The following is a 22888-nucleotide window of genomic DNA, read 5'->3' on the forward strand; positions in this document are numbered from 1 at the left end:
CTGTTCATTTGTTCTACTACATTCCCTTAATTTTATGAGGAGTTCAAGTGCATTCCTTCCAATTATCCATCTTTTTTTTTCTCCTGTTCACACATATGCATAAGCTTGAAAAGCTACAACTGCTTAATGCCTTTAAATTGTTCATCTTGGAAATATTTTCATTTTTATTCTAAATTAGAGTAGGGTGAGTTTCACTTGAAATTAGTGTGGCTAAGGTGGTCTTTCTAAGAGGTTGGATGTTTTGAAGAGGGTGCAGCAAGTTTGATTCTCAAAGTCCCATAGAGTTTTTCAATTCCAAAAATAATTTTATTGTCATGAAATGGAAATTTGCATGATTGAGTTCCCTATAGACATTATGAACATTACTTCTGCCAGTCCTTGAATCAAGAGTGGGGCTCTAGTAGTCCATACTTGACATTAAATCCTTCCTCAAAGATATGTGAATTTAGCACAAATGGCTACATTGGGCATCTTTTTCATGTACATTTATATTTGAGAAATGTTATGTGAGAATAGAAGACTCCCTCCCTATAGTCCAATGGTTCTCAACCTTCCCAATGTCACGACCCTTTAATACAGTTCCTCATGTTGTGGTGATCCCCAACCATAAAATTGGTGTTTCAGTTCCTAAGACCATCGAAAATATGTGTTTTCCGATGATCTTAGGCGACCCCTGTGAAAGGGTTGTTCGACCCCAAAGGGGTCCCGACCGACAGGTTGAGAACCACTGCTATAGATAGTCACAATGCACTGCATATACAGAAAAGTATAATATCACATAGAGAAGTATAATGTCACATATATCACACTGCTTTTTCTTTTTTCTTTCTTCCACCCTCTTTTAAAATCTTTGACAAGCTCAGCTATTCATATTTGGATAATGCAGAAGAAACCAGACTGTTTTATTCATGAGAAGTGATATTACACAAATGCTTTATTCATCTATTGTGTTATGTTTAAGTAATCTTTCTTGACGCTCAGTCTTTATTTACAGAGGGGAGCACTAATTGCCCATTTGCTATAGTAACCTTTTAAAGTGGACAGCATTGCTTACCCAGTTTGACACACACGGTCCCTTTCTCTAATTATACTGTGCTTGCATTGAAAAGGTGCCTTTCCATGTGAGGTACTTAATATTGCCGGACAACATCTATTACATCTCTTCTTTATAGAGTACAAACTTCAAAAAAATTGAATGTAAAAAAAGCCTCCTTTGTTCATATTATCTCCTTTTCCTGCACGGGCATCTGATTCATAGCGTAATACATTGATTAGAGATGTCATAAGACTATTGCCTGTTTTTGAAAAGACAAATAAGGCTATTCCTTCTGCATTTAGCTTCAAGCACTTTCCAATGTTCAGTATGAATGTGCAGCCACCTATAGTATGTTCTCTTGAGTAAAATTTAAAGCTGTATTAACTGTGAACATAGTGAAGCATAACTGAGTATTGCAGTGGGACTTTGTATACATACACATGGAAAGAGTGGTTTTCCTATTATATTTGTTATGATATTGGATATTGATATTGGATCTTATTGCTGAGCTGCACTTACACTAGGATATTAACACTGATGCGAGGGAATGGAAGTGATGTGAAAAGTGACTCCTCTAACAGGACATATCAGATAGTTTTAGGAAACCATTCAGCATCTACCCCATATGGGAATGAGGGTATGAGGATGAAGATAATAATAAGAACCAAGCAACCCATGATTCATTGGATCATCCTTTCAGAGATATTTTCTTACCTAAACAGAGAAACAGAATGACCACAGGTGGATTTCTATTATTTTGGTTTTAAAAATCAAAAAAGAAAACATTTTATTAAAGAACAAACAGGCATAGCAGGAGAAATTGCTTGTTATTGTTCTTGTTTCAGTAAATTCATTAATCTATGATGATGCTAATTATGTGTCCTTCTGGCAACTGTCTGGTCATGTCCCTACAGATTCCTTTGGAAGATTTCAAAAGTGATTCCCCATTGACTCTTTCCTGGGGCTGGAAAGGTCTCCCAATTTCTAGCTTGATGCCTTAACTGTTACACAAAGTTAACTTCCATTTGTTTATTTTAAGGAGCTACTGATCCTTTTGATGCTGATGCTGCTCTCAATGAGTACCCTCATAGGCACTTCAATGTTTATTTAATTTTTACATTCAGGGTGTGAATAATCATGGATAAAGTTCTTCCTTTGCTATTTATTTGAAGACAATTGCCACTAAATGATCACATCTTTGTTAACAGGTTAAAAAAAATCCTGAGAAAATTCTCAGTCTGAGATCTGTGAATGGCAAAGAAAAATCATCCAGGAACTCTGTTAGATGTATGTCTCACACTGATTTAATTCTCAAAAACATATTATTGAAAAAGGCCTTATTATTTACATTTGACATTTCAAGCAAGTGAATAGTCACAGAATATTCCATAAGAATCACCCATCTGTCACTGTGTTTTATACAATATGGCAAAGCTTGCAAGAAATTGTGTTGTTCATTATGAGGCCAGCAGATGCCATTTTATTTTAAAGAAAAGACACTAGAATATCCTGCTGTGAAGCACATGGATTAACTGAGTATTACATAGCAAAATCTGGACACCTCTGAGATAGGCATGCCTCATAATTCCCTGATAAACTCCAGTTCATATGGCTGAAAGCTATTCTGCTCTATAATACATTGTAGCCAGCTGGGGACAGAATGTAACGTAATAAAGGAAAAAAGAAATGGGCACACCAATGACCGGGAAGTTGGAAAATGCAAGGTGTGCACTCTAAAACATTGGTGGAAGGGATACATCTCTTTTCAAGGGATAATCTTTGTTCTGGTGTGACGATCAGAAACAAAACATACACAGAAAAAGAAGAAAAGATTACATTTTGCTGTAGACAGAACTGGAGAACATGTAAGAAAAGCTATTTCTTTGAGTACATGGTTATAATTTATAGTCAAGACACTGGAACTGTAAAATCATACTATGTGAATGCCTTACGTTCCTTTTGACACAGTAACAGATTAATGGCCCTTGGCAGGCACTTTCACAGATAATCTTGGAACAGATAAAATATAAAATTTGCCACTGCCATTTTATGCATTTTTTTTAAAAATAAGAAAAATACCGAAAAAGGTAAACAAACCGGCAAGAACTGAGTGTCTGTATGTCTCTCTGTGTCCATGGCTGTATGTGATATGTTTGTTTTTGACTAAATGATCTGCTTGCATAGTAAACTACATGCTGTCATTTTAAAATCAGAAAGATCCCTTATGAGGGGGTATATTCCTGAATATAAGCTGAATGCTGAAAGAATATTAAATAATCAGGTAACAGGACATCTCATTAACAGCCAAATACAACAAACATAACATGGTTGGCTTGAATTCAAGAAAAAGGTTTTGCCTGGCCATCAATGAAAGCTGGCTGACACTCATTGTCTTTGAAGTAAAAGTTAAACGTATGATGAAATACATGAACGTAGCAAAGCTTTCGTCTATCTTGAAAAACAAGATGATAGTAATGGAATCTGCATTATGAGAAATAGAAGATTTCCCTTTGTTTCTTAAACCAGGTTGGTTTAGCTAACAATAGACCAAGTAAGAGATGGAATGGAGGCCTTTCCCTTCTCTTGCTCCTGCCATTTTCCCTTTGGTCCAATAGAAGTATAGTAGGTAAGAGCAATGGTGCAGTTTTAATAGTATGGTTAGCATTAGATCAACAAACCAGATAGTATATTTACAAAGATGAAAATGTAAAGAGATGAAGTAATAGCACTAGAATATTCCCATAGGTAGTCCTTGCTTAATGACCCCAATTGGGACTTCATCGCTAAGCAACACAGTTGTTAAATGAGGCATCATATAACTGCAACTTACAGTTTCACTGTTGGCTTCTCATTGACTCCGCTTATTAGAAGCAGGTTGTGAAGCATGCAAATGGTGATCCAGTGACCATGGGATGCTACAATGGTTGTAAGTGTGGTGACAAGTAACAAAATTAGTTTTTCAGCATTGTCATAATGTCAAATTGTCATTAATCAGGGTAGTCAAATAAAGACTATGTGTGTTCCCTATACCATCTGTTTGGTAAAGTCACAAGATTTGTTTTTCTTGCCATGTACATGTATACATCAGCACTAGACTGTGTTGTTTCTCTGTGTAATATAATACATGTGAGTATGTGGATATATGCATATTTTATTTATTTATTTATTTTTATGTTTATGTCCTATATATTGGAGGTGGTGACCCTTTGAGAGCTGCATGCAACAAAATGTTATTTAAATGTATGCTGATTAGTGTACATTTAAAGTGACAATAAAGTTATTCTAAGTCTATTTTCTATGCTCTCTACACACTCAATTTGATAAATGTTAAGCTACCACTTGCTTTTCTTATAATTAGGGATAAGCAACATGAGGTCCTTCAAATGCTGTTGAACTTCAACATCCAGTCTCCTAATACTCTAGTCAGCATGGTGAGTGATGAAGAACATCAATATCTGTAGTTCTGTCATTGCTGAAGAGAACAAGATTCTTTTGTTTCACACACTTCCATGTATATAAACCTTTTCTGTTAACTGATTCAAGAACATAAACAGCTCTTATTCAGCCAGCAATCTAAGCCAGTGTTTTAAAATTCCTAATTTTTTTTAGTGACAGTTAATCAATATCTCAAGTTACATTTGTTTAGCAGCAATTTATTTCTTGATTATAGCTGCCATTTTCATACCAATGTCAAGCATTCCAATTATATATCACTGTGGTTCTTCTTGTTATTAATAAACCAAGGTTGAACAAGTGTTTTCATGAAACAGTTTAAATAAATCATGTCAAGGAGCAAGAATAATAAGCACATGAAATCTACTTAAATTATCTTGTAGCAATAAAGAATCCAGAGAAACTTCACTTTATAAATTGGTTGTGTGCCTTGGTATATTTGTAATTTGTTTTGAATGTACCAATTTTGAATTACTGTGGGAGAGATTAGATTTGATGCATCAAAGAGATTCAGGTAGTGAATTGTATAAATCAGAGATGTCCAACCTTGGCAACTTTAAGACTTGTGGACTTCAACTCCCATAATTCCCACTCAGTATGAAATCCACAGGTCTTAAAGTTACCAAGATTGGACACCTCTGATATAAAATGTAGCAGCCATCTTCCATCAATGGACCTTTTGTTCTGCTAAATACTAAATCTACATCTACAGTTGTCTTGGTGACAAAATACTAGTAATGTCTGTTCCTAACCATGATCAATCAAAATGAAAAAAAAATGTGCATTCTGATATCACCATACAAGCTCTGCTTTTCTGTTCTTACATCACAATGTCAGACACAAAAGGATAAAAGGGCAGAATCTAGGTCAAGACATTGGGACATGTCACTTCAGGGTTGAGACACACTACTGAATACAGTAGTGAAAAAAGCCACTCACGCTTGCAAGGTTAAATTACAAATGTTCAGTTAGTATCTTACAAATGTTTCAACTTCATATCATTTTTTTCACCATTATTACTCTGAAACTGTTAATAACATTTCTTTATAATCTTCTGCCAGCTTAATTAGGACACTCTTTTTTTGCTAGTGGAACAAGCAATTAATCAAATAAACTTTGCACTGCCGATCAATACACACAGGTGTTCTTTTATCATTGTTTTGTACGTTGATATACAAGAATCAAACTTCACATCTGTAGAATTGCATCCTCCAATTCCATTGGAGAAATGTCTGATTTCTGGTGTTGATGGAGAAACTCATGCTTTATTTTAGCAATGTTACAAAAATTATCCAGGAATAGTTCTGGTTTCATTCCTGATATCAGATGTCTATATGCAGATTTCTGTATGCACAAAGTATTTTTTTTCCTTGGAGGATTATTCAAAAACTATACTATGTGATTCTGTTTGTTGGGTAGTGCAATTTTAAAGGACTATGGAAGTATAAAGTTCACACAGTGATATTTCTTCGAACAGATGCTAGGAGAAAAGAATGTGGATGTCTGAAAGCAGTAATTAGAAAATAAATTAGCTTAGCTTCTAGATGAATATTATACAGGTTTACAGCTTAGTTAGGATTTGACAACATGTGCCTTGAGCTGCTTTCTGCTTCAGCATAAAAACATCAGCCATATTGCATTCAAGCATAAATGATTGGTGGGAATAAGTCTAATTGGAGTAATGTCCTGATTTGGGGCTTTTATTTATTCTTTAAATCCTTAATAGAAACATGGAAGTTTTGACATGAGCAGGTCTAATTGTAATAATAATGTCAGAGAGTGAATGCTTTTAAAGTTAATTTCTTGGTCTTTGGTTAATCATCTGGGATAGGTTAAATGTTTTCTAATTATGGCATAGTTTAACCATGCCTCAGAATATGACACAATGAAAACAGGAACCTCAAACATTAAAAAGTGTTTAGATTCAAGATTTCTTATTTTATTGAGAGGAGGAAGGGTACAGTAAAAAAAAAGCAACCTTTTTGTCTTACTAACAGTCTCTTACTATCTTTATTGCAAGTGGCTGCTTTTTTAATATTAGTATTGATTTCTTTTATGTTTACAGTCTGCTCCTCCTGTTCAGACTGTGAGTATAAATGCAATACTCTTTCTGAGACCCATTACAAATCATTTTCACTGATATTCAATAGCATCTCAACTATTATTATTTTCTCTGGAGAGTAAAGTAGGTTTCCTCCCCCACCCTTCTCCTCCTCCTCATCCTGTCTAAACTTGCCTGGCCTTTCAGAAAGGTGCATTTTTTTTCTCGAAACAAGAAATCTATTTTTGAGTTGGTTTGTTTAAATTTAGATGTAGATATAATCGTTAAGCACCAGGGAGGGGGTTGTTTGATTTGTTTAAATTTAGATATATAGAGAGATGCGAAGGGTTATTTTGTGAGGGAGGATGGCTTTGCTTTATGAGACATTCAGCACAAATGTTTCTCTACACTGCTCTAGTATGATATTCATTATGAGCCATATCTCCCACATTAGTTTCATTTTCCCAAAGAAATGTGAGAAACTTTTATAATCTGGCAAAGGACATACTTATTCCATATTCTGTATGTCTATCTGTGTCAGGGGTGGGTTCCAACTGGCTTTACTGCTGGTTCACTCGTGCACGCATGCTGGATGCGCAGTTCAATTAAAATTGTTCTGCACATGCACAAAACTTAAAAACAAGATGGCGGTGCCAATGGCACTGAAAACTGGTTCGGGGGTGTGGTAGGCCTGAGTCACTACTGGTTCCATACCACTACCAGTTCGGCCGAACCAGTAGGAACCCACCTCTGGTCTGTGTGTGTGTGTGTGTGTCATACACACAGAAACACACACATATACAGTACATATATATTCATACACACACACATACTGTACATGATATATTTCCATGGTTTTCTTTAAAATCAGATTGATTATCACAGATTAAGACCAAAGATTTCTTAGTCTTTCTTGGCCATAGGTATCAGGTTGATCAGGGGTGTCAAACTCAATTTCATTGAGGACCACATCAAGGTTGTGTTTGACCTCAGGGGGGCCAGGGGGGCATGGCCAGGGGGCATGGCCAGTTTGATGTCACTCCTGTTGGGGGCGCCTGTGGTAGCCTGAGTGCTCTGCCACAAAAACAGGCTCCTGAGCTCCATTTTCAGCTGCCATCACCTCTTGCAACCCTCTGTCACTGGCAGATGATCGCAGAAGGCTGTGGCAGCCAAAAGCAGAACTCAGGATGCCATTTTTTCTGGCAGAAGCTGCGCAGACCAGTCCTTTGCTGTTTCCAGGGTCGCCAAATCTAAGTACCCCATGGCCCGTATCTGGCCCCTGGGCCTTGAGTTTGACACCCCTAGTTTAGATAGTGAGAAACTATTACTGCATGGGTTTCTTGCAAATATGCAAATAATGCAGTAATCTTTGTTTTCCTTCTGATATTTCTGTAGGCCATATTTTAATTTCTGTCATTAAAATTAAGGATTTAGTGGATAATGGGAAAAGAATGCAGAGAAAGGAAATCAATTAAAATTTTCTTTTCACTGTTGGAATCCTTTTCTACAGGGGTCATGGCTGATATTTATCAAAGATAGGTATGTTAACTTAGAGAACCATAACCCTTCCATACTCCCCCCCCCAATTTTAGAGCATAGTGTGTTGCTTTCAGTTTTTAACTTCGTATACTTCCATGATACCTAATAATTCAATATAGCTTGGATAAGTTGTTATTTTTAGTAAGAGATAGCATGATCTCTAGCCATTTTCTCTGCTGATCCTGCATCTAAGCTTTCCCAGGTCTTAAAGATCAAAAGGTGGAAAAGCTGAAGATAATTCACTAGACAATTAATTAAAGCCTCTTTTCCCACTGCTTTAAAAAGAAATGCAAGATAATTGCAAATTAGTATTAAATCCTGATCAATGAGGCAAATTCTTCTCCAAAAAATGGATATAGTGTACTGCCTTCTTTTAACTGGATGCCTTGATCCCTCACTAGAAAAAAAAATGAATTTGTCAGAAGCAATTATACATTTAACCATAGTCTTCTAATTTGGAAAATCACAATCACAGGTTAAAAATCATTTAGTTGTGCATTTTATTTAATAAATTTAAATAATAAATTATGCTTTGAAGATCATTGGCAATGATATTGAACATGTCCTTGGTCCAAGGCCAGCAAATTCCCAAGCATAGAGGTAATATTATTAAAATAACTTACAACTTCCAAAAATAACTAATTCGGCAAGTGCTGGATGCTCTGAACATGATGGATTATGGAAGTGTTTAAATGCAGTTTTCCAAGGTAAATTACATAACAGTCCAAATGTTACACTTTGTTATTAAGAAAAGAATGAATCACCTAGAAGCAAACTTAATTTTATAAGGGTGGGAAAGGGCCTGGTAGATTACAGCAAGTTAGAAGCAATACAATACAATACAATAGTAGAGTTGGAAGGGACCTTGGAGGTCTTCTAGTCCAACCCCCTGCCTAAGCAGGAAACCCTATACTGTTTCAGACAAATAGCTATCCAACATCTTCTTAAAGACTTCCAGTGTTGGGGCATTCACAACTTCTGGAGGCAAGCTGTTCCACTGATTAATTGTTCTCACTGTCAGGAAATTTCTCCTCAGTTCTAAGTTGCTTCTCTCCTTGATTAGTTTCCACCATTGCTTCTTGTTCTACCCTCAGGTGCTTTGGAGAATAGTTTGACTCCCTCTTCTTTGTGGCAACCTCTGAGATATTGGAACAATGCTATCATGTCTCCCCTAGTCCTTCTTTCTCTTAAGCTAAACATATCCAGTTCCTGCAACCGTTCTTTATATGTTTTAGTCTCCAGTCCCCTAATCATCTTTGTTGCTCTTCTCTGCACTCTTTCTAGAGTCTCCACATCTTTTTTACATCGTGGCGACCAGAACTGAATGCAGTATTCCAAGTGTGGCCTTATCAAGGCATTATAAAGTGGTATTAACACTTCACGTGATCTTGATTCTATCCCTCTGTTGATGCAGCCTAGAACTGTGTTGGCTTTTTTGGCAGCTGCTGCACACTGCTGGCTCATATTTAAAATCAGTATTTAATATTTAAAATCATATTTAAAATCAGCAAAATCAGTGTTTGAAAATTAGGTCTCTTTATACCTGAATTTCACAATTGTAGAAGAATGTCCCGAGCTGTCAGATTTCAATGGAAATAGGTATCAAAAAATAAAATTAAAAAAAATCCTTTGTTATTGATAATGGTTGCTTTCCAACTGTAAGGCAACATGACTGACTATTTTTTTCCATATTGATATATATGACAGTATGGAGAAAACAAAAAAAAATTGGCATCCATGCAGCAATCTTATTTGCACACATTAAAAAAAAATATGTCTCCAAGTTTCTACAAACTCAACTTTTCATATTGCAATTTTGATTACTCTTTGCTCCATTTTATTTGTCACCGAGTTGGTTTTTATTAGATAATGGCATAACAACTTGCCCCATCAAGCCTGTGCCCTGGAAATTTCCACTTTTGTATCAAATGTGAAAAATAAGGAATATTTTTCTGCTCTTATCTGGGGCAGAACCTTGTATTTTTATTATATTCAGAGTTATTTGTTTTTGAAAGATTAATCGCTGCAGGAAACTGGCAGTTATTGAGTGAAGAAGCATCTATGTGATTTCAACAGTTTATATAAAAGAATTTAGAGCTGTTGGAGAAAGGTATGAAAAAGCTGTTAAGGGATAAGGAAGGAGTGAAACATTAAGGAGGGACTGGCAGAAAAAAAAATTACATAACCGTGAGAGAAAGGAAAGTGTGAGAAATTAACTCAAAAAAAGGTCTGCCTTGATTTGGTTTGGTGTAAGGCAGTACAGAGAGAAACATGGACAAGCATTCAAGATTTTGATATATTACTTTGGTGCATAAAGGAACAATCCTACTGTGTCTGTTTCTTGCCTTAGCCTACCTCAAAGAACTGACTCTCAAAATTAATTAATTAATTTAGTTTGCCAAACATGTACGAGGTAACAGGTATAAGTATAAACGTGGACAGGAACACAGGGAATGGATACAAATAAATGGGGACAATAGGACAGGGATGGTGGGCATGCTGGTGCGCTTATGCACGTCCCCTTACAGACTTCTTAGGAAAAGGGTGAGGCCCACGCTAGACAGTTTAAAGTTAAAGTTATGGGGGTTTGAGCATGTAACAACATAGTGGTAAAGCATTCCAGGCATTGACCACTCTGTGGCTGAAGTCATATTTTCTGCAATCGAGTTTGGAGTGGTTTACCTTGAGTTTGTATCTATTGTTTGCCCAAGTATTATTGTGGTTGAAGCTGAAGTAGTCATTGACAGGTAGGACATTGTAACAAGAAAATTTTGTGTACTATGCTTAGGTCAGATCTTAATCAGCACAGTTCTAGGTTCTCCAAGCCCAAAATTTCAAGCCTGGTGGCATAAGGTGTTCTATTTTATAATATAAAAATATTTCTGCTTCTTGCCTTCCTAGTTAAAGGTACCACCTGTGAATAATAATATGTTAGAAACTGCTATGAAAGGTTACAAGAATAATGGAGCTCATAGGGAAGTCAAGAAAAGATCCACCCTAATAATATTCTGTCTAAGTGGCCAGTTGGTATTGATAAACCTGGTGCCTCTTAAGGGAGTAAGGGGTGGGGACCTATTTGTGGTCCCTAAAGAAACAGTAACTAAGATGAATAGCTTATGGCTAGCCAAGGTTTGTAGAATCTTAATCTGAGAACAACCTCAGAAGTCCTTTTACGCAAATGGAGTGCTTCTGCTACTCATTAAAACAGCCTGGCTTTTTTTCAGGTTTCCCTATGAGACAGACATAAAGGTGCTACTGGTAGATGACTGGTATATATATAGCAATTTTTGTTTTGAACTACATGCAGGACTCCACACCCAACTCTTACCAGCTCATTTGGTGACCTTTGTTTCATGGAGCAGCTGATGAGAAAGGAGTTCAAGGAGGGTCTTTTTCTTTCCAGCAAAGGGACTTCATAACCGCAACTCAATTTTTCATGTTTAAAATGTCTTCAGCATCTCAAAAGTACTAGTTCAATTAGTACTATGAAATGTTAACCAGCTCCTGAAACAATGGAGAAAATTAAATGTATCACTCCTAAGATATATAAACTGCAATAAAAATGACCTCTCTCTGTCCCTTTCTTTTAATTTCAGTTTATGCCCATTATCTTTCAAATGATAAATTGAAGTCCTGGTACTCTTTCGTACAGTGTTTTATAAAATAAATATTAAGTCTGAGAAAAGTAGATTAGCAATTTCCAAGGTCACTCTCTATTTAACACCATGTCGTTTCTGCAGTACAACAGACCCAGTGATTATGATGGAAATGCATTCCATAAATAGAAACAGTTTCAGCCTCATTGCTGAGTACTTTAAGAAAGAGCCTATCTTCCACCTATTTTTTATATAAAAGCTGGATTAAAATGTTAGCTCCTCTTATTCCCCCTCCCAGTCCCTTCTCATCATTTTTGAGCATCCAAATGCAATAAATGAAAGGAAAGAAGCTTAATTTTGGTCTCAGATTTTATTCATAATAAAATCAAATTCAGATCTGCACCATTCGGTCATTCAGATTTCTTCATAATAATTTCTTCTCTATAGCTTTAATCAGTCTAAACCTAATGATCAGGAATTTTTAGAAATATCTACCTTGGAAATTTTCAGAAGTATTATATAGAATTAATTAATAACTCTTCTTATAAAAATATGAGGTTCTGGGATGCCTAACTTGAGTCAGTGTGGTATAGGGTTAATTTGTCAGTCTGATTCTGGAGAGACCACTGTCCAGGTCCATCTTCAGCCACAGAAGCTCTCTAGGCAATTTTATTTTTTCACCTTCTCTTAGCTGAAGGTAACCTACAGGATTTTTGTTGAGAAAGAAAATACAGGGAGGGAGTGGTATGTTTGCTGTATTGAGTTCTTCACAAAGAGGCAAAAACTAATTCTGTACCATAAATATATGTGAAGGGTAGAGCTGCAAGAGGTTACCTAAAGACTTAATTCTAATAAAATATAGATGTTTAATTTAGCATGCATTTGAGTATAACATTTGGGTAGGAAGATTATCTCTCTCTGCCATTATCTTGCTTTCAGTGGCAAAGGATGCCACTTGAGCACCCAAGATCTTCAGCACAATCACTAAAACAACTTCAGCTTAGCCCTAGGAAATATCATTGAAAAAACACACTGATTGCCTTTAACATCCTTCAGATGACATCAGATGCTCCCTATGGATTTATCTTGGGGGATCTATTACATTTCTATGTATGTGGCTTAGCTATAAAAATCTTTGAAAATTAGTTGCCCTGCCATTATTCTTAACCAGTTACAATGTTTAGTTCTGTGATGCATTGCTTCTCTTCTTTATGTCAGTGGAAATGGATCTTTAATGTATTAGACATTAATCAATAAGCTACCTGGAGCAGCACAAATAATAATTGCATGCTCTTCAAAGAAAGCACCAAGTCTTACATGGCAGGATTAGATATAAAAAAAAATGTAACTTGGCTTATTTAAAAAAATTAACAGACAGAAAACTGAAAACATGTATCACATAGACATGTTTGTGACAGAATAGGATCCTTTTATTTTCTTTTATATTCCCAGTATTCCGCGAGTATCAAACTGGTGGCGCCATGTTGCCATCACTTGACATTTCGTGATGTTTTCTCCCCAGAGCTGGGGTGGGTGAGGCCTACACATGACACATCCAGTTTAACACCCCTGCTGTATTCCAACAAGTTCTTCCCAAATCAACTGTAATTTTGGAATACTGTTCTCTAAAATTGCCACATGTTCAGTTTGGACCACCAAGTTCCCTTATTTGTTGCTGTTTTCTCTCTAAGCCAACTACCTCACAGGGTTGTCATGGAAAACCCAGGAAAAGGAAGTGTTGGATATGTTCACCATCTTGATTTTTGATGTAAAAATAATAAAGGTGGAATATTAATAAACAAATAAATATTAGTCACAGTAACAGTAACAGTTTGATTTCAATGTTTAATACAACTATTATTCCTTTTTAAAATATTCTATAAGAAATTGAGATTTTCTGGAGTGGATGGTCAGCCGAGGATCTAAACAGACTACTTCCAATCTATTCCTTTACGTAGATTATTAAATCATTATTAGACATTTTTAGGAATTCATCAGTCAGATATCAGCAATGTGGAACGTTATCTACATTTCCTGAGATTTAAAGTACTGTGCTCTGATATCACAGCTGCATTTTTTAATTATGAAAAAAAATTAAGGACAAATGAAATTACTGTTTGGCTTGAATGAAGAGTGAAGAGATTCATATTTACTTAAAGATCCACCAACTGCCTATGACTTTAGAAAATATTATGGTAAACTCGATAATTATTAATCTATTATATATTTTGATCTATTTTAAAATTTGGTTATAATATTCAATATTTCTGGTGATCGTTAATTTAATTTGGATGTGTGTAGCTTTCCATTCAGCATCAGACTAATTTTTAAAGTGACTCGTGATAAGAGATTAAATTGAGTGTTTTTTTTGGGGGGGGGGGAATAGAATACCATATTCTACTTTGCTTCTGTTTCATCTATCCTTGACGTACAATAAAGATCTGTCTTATGGGAATGTATTCCTCAATCGTAAAAAGACTTTCCACCCCTTCGTTATGATAGGAATGATGTAGGAGAAGGAGTGGCAGAATATGGGAGTGGAATCAAAACAGGAATCAGCCTAGAGCCGGGATGGTGAACCTATGGCATGCGTGCCACAGGTGGCACACAGAGCAATTTGTCAGGGCACGCGAGGCGTTGCCCTGTCAGCTGGCCAGCGCGATACATGCCAGATGAATTCAGCTTTTTTTTAAAGCCATTTTTCACCCTCCCCAGGCTCCAGAAGCTTTATAAGAGCCTCCAGGGGCTTTATAGGAGCCTGGAGAGGGTGAAAAGACCCTCCCCCCCTAGAGGCCCTCCGGAGGCTTCAGGAGCTTCCCTGAAGCCTCCAGAGGACAAAAAACCCAGCCCGATGGGCAAACCAAAAGTTCAGGAATAGACTTCCAGTTTGCTCATAGGGTCAGTTTAAGCCCTCCGGAGGCTTCGGGGACCTTCAGGAGGCTTCCCTGAAGCCTCCAGAGGACTAAAAAGGATCCTACGAACAAACCAGTAGTCACTTCCGGTTTGCTTGTAGGGTCCTCTTTAGTCCTCCGGAGGCTTCAGGGAAGGCTCCTTGAAGGTCCCTGAAGGCTCCGGAGGGCCTCCGGGGAGGAAGGCTGTTTTCACCCTGCCTAGGCTCCTATAAAGCCTCTGAAGCCTGGGGTGTGTGTGAAAAAAGCATGCCAAAAATGGGGGGAGCACCTCTCATGTGTGCATGTGCACTGGGGGGGGGGTGTTGTGCGACTTTGGAAGAATGGAAAGCTGAGTCAACTTTGAGCCAGTGAAAATTGATTTTAAAAGTTTTTTTATTTTTCCCTTTCAAATTCATTCATAGATATACATTCTTATAATTGCTATTTAACATTTATCTATTCATCATAGTCTCTAAATTCATTTTTACACACGTATATATAATGCAGTTTGGGTCACTTTCTTGCCACTCCGTGCCTCCATCTTGTTTTGCAACACCTTTCTCCTTCCATCTTCTCAAACTCCTTTCTCTACCTTCTTCCTTCCTTCCTCCTCTCCTTCCTTCTTTCTTCTTCCCCTCTCTTTCTCCTCTCTTCCTCTTTTCTCCTCTTTCTTACCCTCTCTCCTACTCTTAATTGCCCACCCTTACTTTCTCTGCTTTACCCTTTCTTCTTTTCCCTTCTCATCTCCTATCCTTTCTTTTTTTGCCCTTGCTTATTTACTTTCTCTGGTGTGTTCTCGGGGTGGCATTTCAGCAATCCCAACTTTATCTTTTCATACAAATAATTTACTCTGTTTACATTTTATTTCTAATATTAGTTTCACTTATATCATTTTTCCGCTTGTATATTTACATTTTAATGTTTTCTTATTTCCCCTCACCCTAATTTAATAATGTGTCACCTGAGATATTTATTTCATGTTTTGTTCCTTTCTCTTTCTATTTATATCTTTTTTTCAAGCCAATCATAAAATTGCCCCCATGTCCTGTAGCACACTGATTCTTCTTTGTCCTTTATTCTCAATGTCAACCTGTTCATTTCTGCACAGTCTAATATCTTCTTTATTACCTCCCATTCTGATGGGATTTTATCTGCTTTCCAATTTTGTGCAAATACAATTCTAGCTGCTGTTATTATATATACAATCAAATATGGTTGTATAGATAATAACTGTACAATGTGTACAATTTGATCTGTACAATCAAATATGAACTTCTTTACTATATTTCTCTAGTAGAATACCCAATAAAAATATTTCTGGCTTAAACTCTATGGGTTGATATATCATTTTCTCTAACCATGTTTGTATTTTAACTCAATAGCTTGTTGCATCCCTGCACATCCACCACATATGAAAATATGATCCTGGCAATTGGTGACATTTCCAATATTTAGCTGATTTATCCTTAAACACTTTTGCTAATCTTTCAGGTGGCCTGTGCCATCTATAAAACATTGTGTACACATTCTCTTTGTATGCTGTTGCCGTTGTCAATTTATAATTCCTTTCCCATAGTTGTTGCCATTTTTCTAGTTCTATTGTATGTCCAAAGTTTTTTTCCCATCTTATCATTGTTTCTAAATTTATTCTAAATAGGTGACTGTACAATTTTTAAATCATTTTTTCATCTGTTCCCATGAGCATCTTATCTAGTTCTGAATTTGCCATATTAAAACCATACTCTTTAACATTCTTCTCATATCTTGTTCATGAGCTGGTGAAAATTGCATTGCTGAACTGCTGGCAGTTGGCAGTCAGCAGAATTAGCTTGCAGTACTGCATTCTAGCCACTGTGCTACCACGGCTCTTAAAGCCACATATGAACTAAGTCCACCCTTTCTTGAATTCCATTGACTCTTATTTAATGCTAAAATAATGCTGTTAGTTGAGTAGATTCTTCTGCATGTATGTGTTTATAATAAATTAGTTAATTGGAACTTCACATGTGGTCCTGATCCTTTCACACCTAACCAATGATTGCATATCTTTAAAATGTATTTGTATAATTATATACAAATATTATCTGCCCTGGTGATTTTTTTTGAAAGGCAGATTACACACACACACATACACACACACACCAGGTATCTAGGTGTTTATTCTTAAATTATCATTTCTAATATAGGACAAATGATAATGTTCATTTTATGTTCCATTGACTACGAATGCTCATTCAAATATTTCAGTTGAATTTCCTATGATCAGTTCCTTGCCAATCCAATTACCCAAAACAACAACAACAAAAACCAGGTCATACTGCATTTCATTACAAAAAATAGGGCAAATTACAATGCATTTAAAATCAAGCTTCTAAAATAAAGATATAAGAGCAGAATCAGATAACAATCTCAGTAAAGGAGAGGAATTTCTGTTGGTTCTTAGTAGAAAATAGGGAAATAAAAGATAGAAATATGAAAGAAACCGATGATTATTTTCTACATAATGCTTTTTGATCATTTAAGTACCTTTTCGAGCTACGACTGTGATACTAATCACATTTAGCAGATTTATATGCATTCAAGCTAGCAGACTGAACACATTTTGTAGATTTTTCCAAGGTGACTTCTGAGTAGACAGCAGATTTCCCCTCCCCCCCAAAAATATCATGTTTAAATTGGAGCTCACGGCAGAAGTTTCCATATGGCTAACAGCTCAGGGAAGCACATAAGACATGCATAGCATTTCTCACAGTATTGATGTATACAGGACAGGGATGGTTATAGAAGGCTGGACTTGAATCCAGTTTTATTTATGGATTTTCTGGGGGATTTTTTGGCAAGTAACTTCCTGTCAAGTGTCCCATTTTAAACAGTGGTGGCACACCCTGCGGGATTGATGTGAAAAGAGATGAGATTTGTAAATCAATCTGCATAGTAAAACAACCAAAGAAAAGCATAGCAAGCTTGTTATCTCTCTCTGCAGCTTGAATAAATTAGGATTAATGAATTGGGTCTTTGTTACAAAGGACAATCCATCCCTTCTATCTAGGCAACATTTCCCATACCTTTTTATCTTACCATTCCTTTTGTGTGTGTTTTGGCAACTGTTTGAGTTGTTATTTTACTTCTTGGTAGAATAAATCTGATGGGAGGGGGACCCTCTGACTCTACAGCATTTCTTATTGAACTTATTTATATAATATTCTTTTGATCCTAGAGACAATCTTGCTCAGAAAAGTAAATATTTGTGTTTCAATTGTATGGATCATTTTCTTTTTTATTTTGAGAGTCCAATATAAAGCTTGATTCAACTGAAACATGAAATGCGATTTCCCTTTAGGAAACAAAATTATGGTGCTCCTGAATTTGTGTGCTGTTTATTTTTTACTATTTTGCACATCAGAAAAGAGCATAAAATGATAGTCACTTCAGAAGCTACCTCATACTGAGACAGGGCATTTCTCCATCTTACTCATTAATCTGAACAGTCTAGCAGTTAGTTCTTCTGGAGATATTTGATAATGAACTTGTGACTTTCTTTAAAGAAAGCAGCTTCTAATTTCTGCTACTGACTTTTACCTTTGTAGCTCATTATTTTAGGAATTATGATTTCTTAAAGTTAAGGTCATTGCCAATAAGTAGGATCAAAGCATAATCTCCACAAACTGTGTTCCAATTTCAGCTGTCATGTAGTTAGTTATTGTTGTAAATCAATCTGTTTTTCCTATGGACTGAAAAAGAGGAAGGCTAGAAGGGAAAGAGTCTCGGGGTTTTTTTCCTCTACTACTCAGTACTATCTATTCATCCTTAAGGCATCAGAAAACAATAGTTTCTGTCTCTACCACTGATCCCTGGTTTGCTCCATGGATGATGATTGCAATAGGTTCACCATACAAGGCATGTTAAAGTATAGGACTGGCAGATTCCTTCCACTTTTTTTCTTTTTCTTCCCCCTACCCCAAACATCAGCTTCAAGACCAGGGGTGTCAAATTGGTGATCCACAGGCTGGATGCATCACGTACAGGCCACACCCACCCCAGCTCCACAAAGGCAAAAAACTTCACAATACGTCAGGTGATTAGATCGAGTTTGACACCCGTGTTCAAGACAAACAATGAGCTATGACTCTCCTTAATGTGAGCTGAAAAAGGGGTATATTGAAATATTGACATCTGTCAAATTTGCTCTGGTTCTGCAGGTACATTCAAATACATCTATCAACTATCTATCTATCAACTGATTGGCTCCTTTCAGGCATGAGTTTAATATACAGTGTTGCAGATGGCTGAGTTTAAGAGCAACCAGAACAATACATGGCTGCTAATCATCTGCCATTACTGATCAGCTGCTGTTCAACTAGGTCTCCAAGTTAGAATTTGGTTCAAAGACCTGAAGAATACAGGGGAAGAGTCCAGTTTGGGGGAAAAAAGACTCCCTAACTTCCCAGAGCAAAATGTCTTTGAAAGATGGTGCCTAGGAGCCAGAAGGAACAAGTCTGATGGGGATGCTAGGTTTATCTGATCTCTTGATATTGCCTGATTACACCACAAACAGTGTGGTTAATAAAGCAGATCAGACAATATCCATGGCAAAACTGTGCAGGTTAAGAGGAAAGACATTACATTTAACACTGGTATAGCTAACTACATCTTAAGGCAACCTTGGGTTTCAACTGGGGCTCAGATGAAGACAATGTTATGAGGTCACAGTAGAAAAAGGTGGCCTCAGCATGTTGTGCTACAGTTAGATGGAAGTGTAAGGAACAGCTCTGGTCTTGCCATTACAGCAGAAAATTATATTCTTTTTTTTAAACTTTATTTCTATGTTAACTGGATCAACTTCTTGTATTAGGCAAAAGTGCTTTAAAAAAACAACCTAAAACACCTACAATAAATATCTTTAAAAATGGCATTATTTGTGCTTAATCTTGGAATATCACTATGCAGGATTTTGAGAAGTCTGCTTTTTTCAAAGGACTTGAAATGAGGACAGTTGTTGCTGGAGGCATTTTTAGAAGGTGTAATAGAAAATATACACTGAATTCATATACCATTCTATCTTTCCTTTCCTTTAGATAGCAGCACCAAAATGGTGCTCTCTGAGGATTATGGATCTTGTAATCTGTAGGGTATTTCAGTAAATTGGGGAAAGGTATTATAGGTTTTAACATATTTGTACTCTTAAAAATGCTGAAGTTGACTTTAGAGATCAAAATTAAACCAAAAAATTTAGATACGATAAATTAAAAATATCTATATCTTTATCTAGCTGAACAAATGTGTTGGCAGTGAAGATTGTCAATCAATGTAAAGGTTGTTCCTAATCTATGGGTCAGCAATCACTTTGGTTAGGCAACTGTGTGTAGTCAGCATTTTATTCAGACAGCAAATGTCCTTTACTGCTTAATATCCTGTCTCTACAAAATGGCTTAGATATCTCCAATTCAATTATCTATTGATCAAAGATAGTTCAGGGGAAAATCATTCTGGGAAATGGTAGCCTGATTACATGTATTGGGATGTTATGATGTCCTTTTACTTTCTTTATAGACTTCTCAAGATACCACTTCTGGATATGATTTATTGCTGGAAAAATATGACTGATACAATAAATTCTGAGAAGAAAATAATTACAATGTGCTAGCAATTTGTGATTATTCCATAGGTAAGTATCTGTTATAATTAACAGCAAATAAGAAAATGGATTAAAATTCACTAAACGTCTTTAATCTATAGTCTAAGAATCATATTAAATTGTCAATTTGTAGACGGATAAGACACATCATCAAGCTTCCCAGCAAAGTTGCATAGAGACTTATATATATGCATGGAGCCACTGATATTTTCATGCTCTAAATTTACATATTAAATATTTTACTAAGAGGTAAACTTGTGGTGAATTTCAATAACCATGCACTTTTGTCTTTCATTATGTAGAACCTCCTGCTATTCAGTTTTACTGAGTGATCCTAGATTGTTTCCAAAGGAAGAAAAATGTTCCTCTTAGCCCACTGTTTCTTTCCTCATCTCACTTTGTCCTCTCACTTTCTTCCTTTGTCCTTATCTCTCTTCTCTCTATAAAATGTTTCAGACCAAAATGCTACCTAACTATCCACCTGTACATCTACCCACTACATATTAAGGTTGTTTGCAACAATATAATTATATACATACATACATACATACATACATACATACATACATACATACATACATACATACATACACACACACACACACACACATTTCAACTAAGAATTTTCAACATCATTTAGGCTAGCTAGCTGCTATACATCAATAAAATCATAATATAAAAACATGAAATACCCATATCTTGAGATTTGCACTTCTATACTGTGTTTTCTGATTAAATCATTATCCCTACTAAAAGAAAAAAATGACAGAAGAGAGGTTTTATGACAATTATGACTGTCAGTGTACATTAAAATTACAGTTTGAAAGCTGCCACCCAGCCAATCATTCAACATACGTGGTCTTTATTGTTCTGATTTAGGAAGCAATGAACTAGAGCAGTGAATTATAAATATGATGAGATTTATTTTATTAGTTTTGTGCACAGATTATAGAACTAGCCAGACTCTGCTTGATTTCTCTGCCAAGTATAATAAGTGAATAAATTAATCCAGGTAATGTGTGCCAAGAGTTTATCCAGTCACTGTGTACTGTGAATAAAACAAAAATTACATTGAATTCAACATGCTGAGTTAAACATACACAACGTATTGTATATAGAAATGTTATCAATATAAAATAATTCATAATACTTAATAGCAAAATGCCACTGAATGAACGTTAAGCTCTCTGAACTATATAGCAAATTATGAAAAATTACATTTATAAAAACCAGAACTTTCTGCTAAACTGACTTCATGCCTTCAGTTGTCTGTTTCTGTAAATCTTAGACAAAATGAAGCACATGAGATTTTTTTTTCAACCAACAAGCAGAATTGATAAATTAATTATCATGTGTGCAAGTATAATTAACCTGAACTTCACCTTCTTACTGTTGTGGTTTTCTGGATTATCCTTTTAATTACTTGCTTTTCAGAGAGATCATTCTCTATAGAGTGGGGAGGAAAGGTTGTTCAATAAGAAAACAAAGATAAAAATCAGTGCAATCCTCTTTACATATTATAGGCAATTAATTTTAGAAATGCATGAAGTCAATGTTGTCTAACTTCCTTAAAATTGATACTGTATAATCTAATCATGACAAATGTTTTATGACATTTGAGTTGAGCTGCAGCCTAAATTTTTATATTTGTTATTTGAATATTGTCACCTTCACAAAGGTGCTGTTTTCTGAACGTTAGCTGCACCCACAAGTGTTATTTTCTTGCTTCCTCTTTGAGTGCCTTTCTGGAAGCTGGACCAATAACCTTTGTTTGATTTCTGATCAATATAGTAAAGCAGTTCAGGCCACTGTGTGAACTTTACTCACAATGCTTTGTAAATGAACAATCAGTGCCTTTTTATACAAGCCCAGAGAAGTTTGCAACTTTTGACATGTGGAAAGTTATCACCCAGCCCTCTCCCAGAAAAATGAAATATCCTAGGAAATATTGAAAAGGCAGAATATTTCTCTGGATGTGAAAAGAAACATGTTTCAAAAAGACAAGGTAACTCTCCCTGCAGCTTCCTGCCCCCACCTTTTGTCCATGAGCCATTAAAGCCTAAGCCAGTCCCTTTACATAATAAAAGAGTTCTCCCCTTCAGCTCCAGGGGGATGGGAATGAAGGCATGATAATATAAGCCTTTACTCAACTGACCACATGGCATCTGAACTCAACCAAACCTGGATTCAAAACTCAGCCTAGAGGGTTGCCCTTGCATGGGCCCATGTGAGTTTGACAACCAATCAGAATACATTTCTTATACAGGAACAGGAAACAGATAGGTGGGACCGAACAGATTATAAAAAGCCCTGCAAGCCCTTCTTTACCTCTTCCCTTTCCTTCTCTTCTTCTCCACCAACATTGAAGCATGTGATCACCTTTTCTGTTCAGGACTCAAGCCATGTGGTCCTGTCCACCATTAAAACCATCTTTCCAAGCAGCCTCCATGTCTCCAGTGTCTTTTTGTCCACTTGGAGCTGAACCCAGAAGGACATTTCTATCATCAGACATGGCACCATGTGTCTTCTTAAGGAGATGTGCTGGTGGTGGGCTCTACTCCCATTCCCATTGTTGATTGTTTTCATTTGAAATTTCACAGAGCCAAGGTCTGCATGAAACCGTGCCAGCAGTAACAGGTTGCCTTATTGATTTGCTTCCAGAGCTTATTTGTAGTTCTGTTTCCCAGTACAAGAACT

This window comes from Natrix helvetica (assembly GCF_964273705.1).
Source record: "Natrix helvetica genome assembly, chromosome: 2".
Classification (NCBI taxonomy): Eukaryota; Metazoa; Chordata; class Lepidosauria; order Squamata; family Natricidae; genus Natrix; species Natrix helvetica.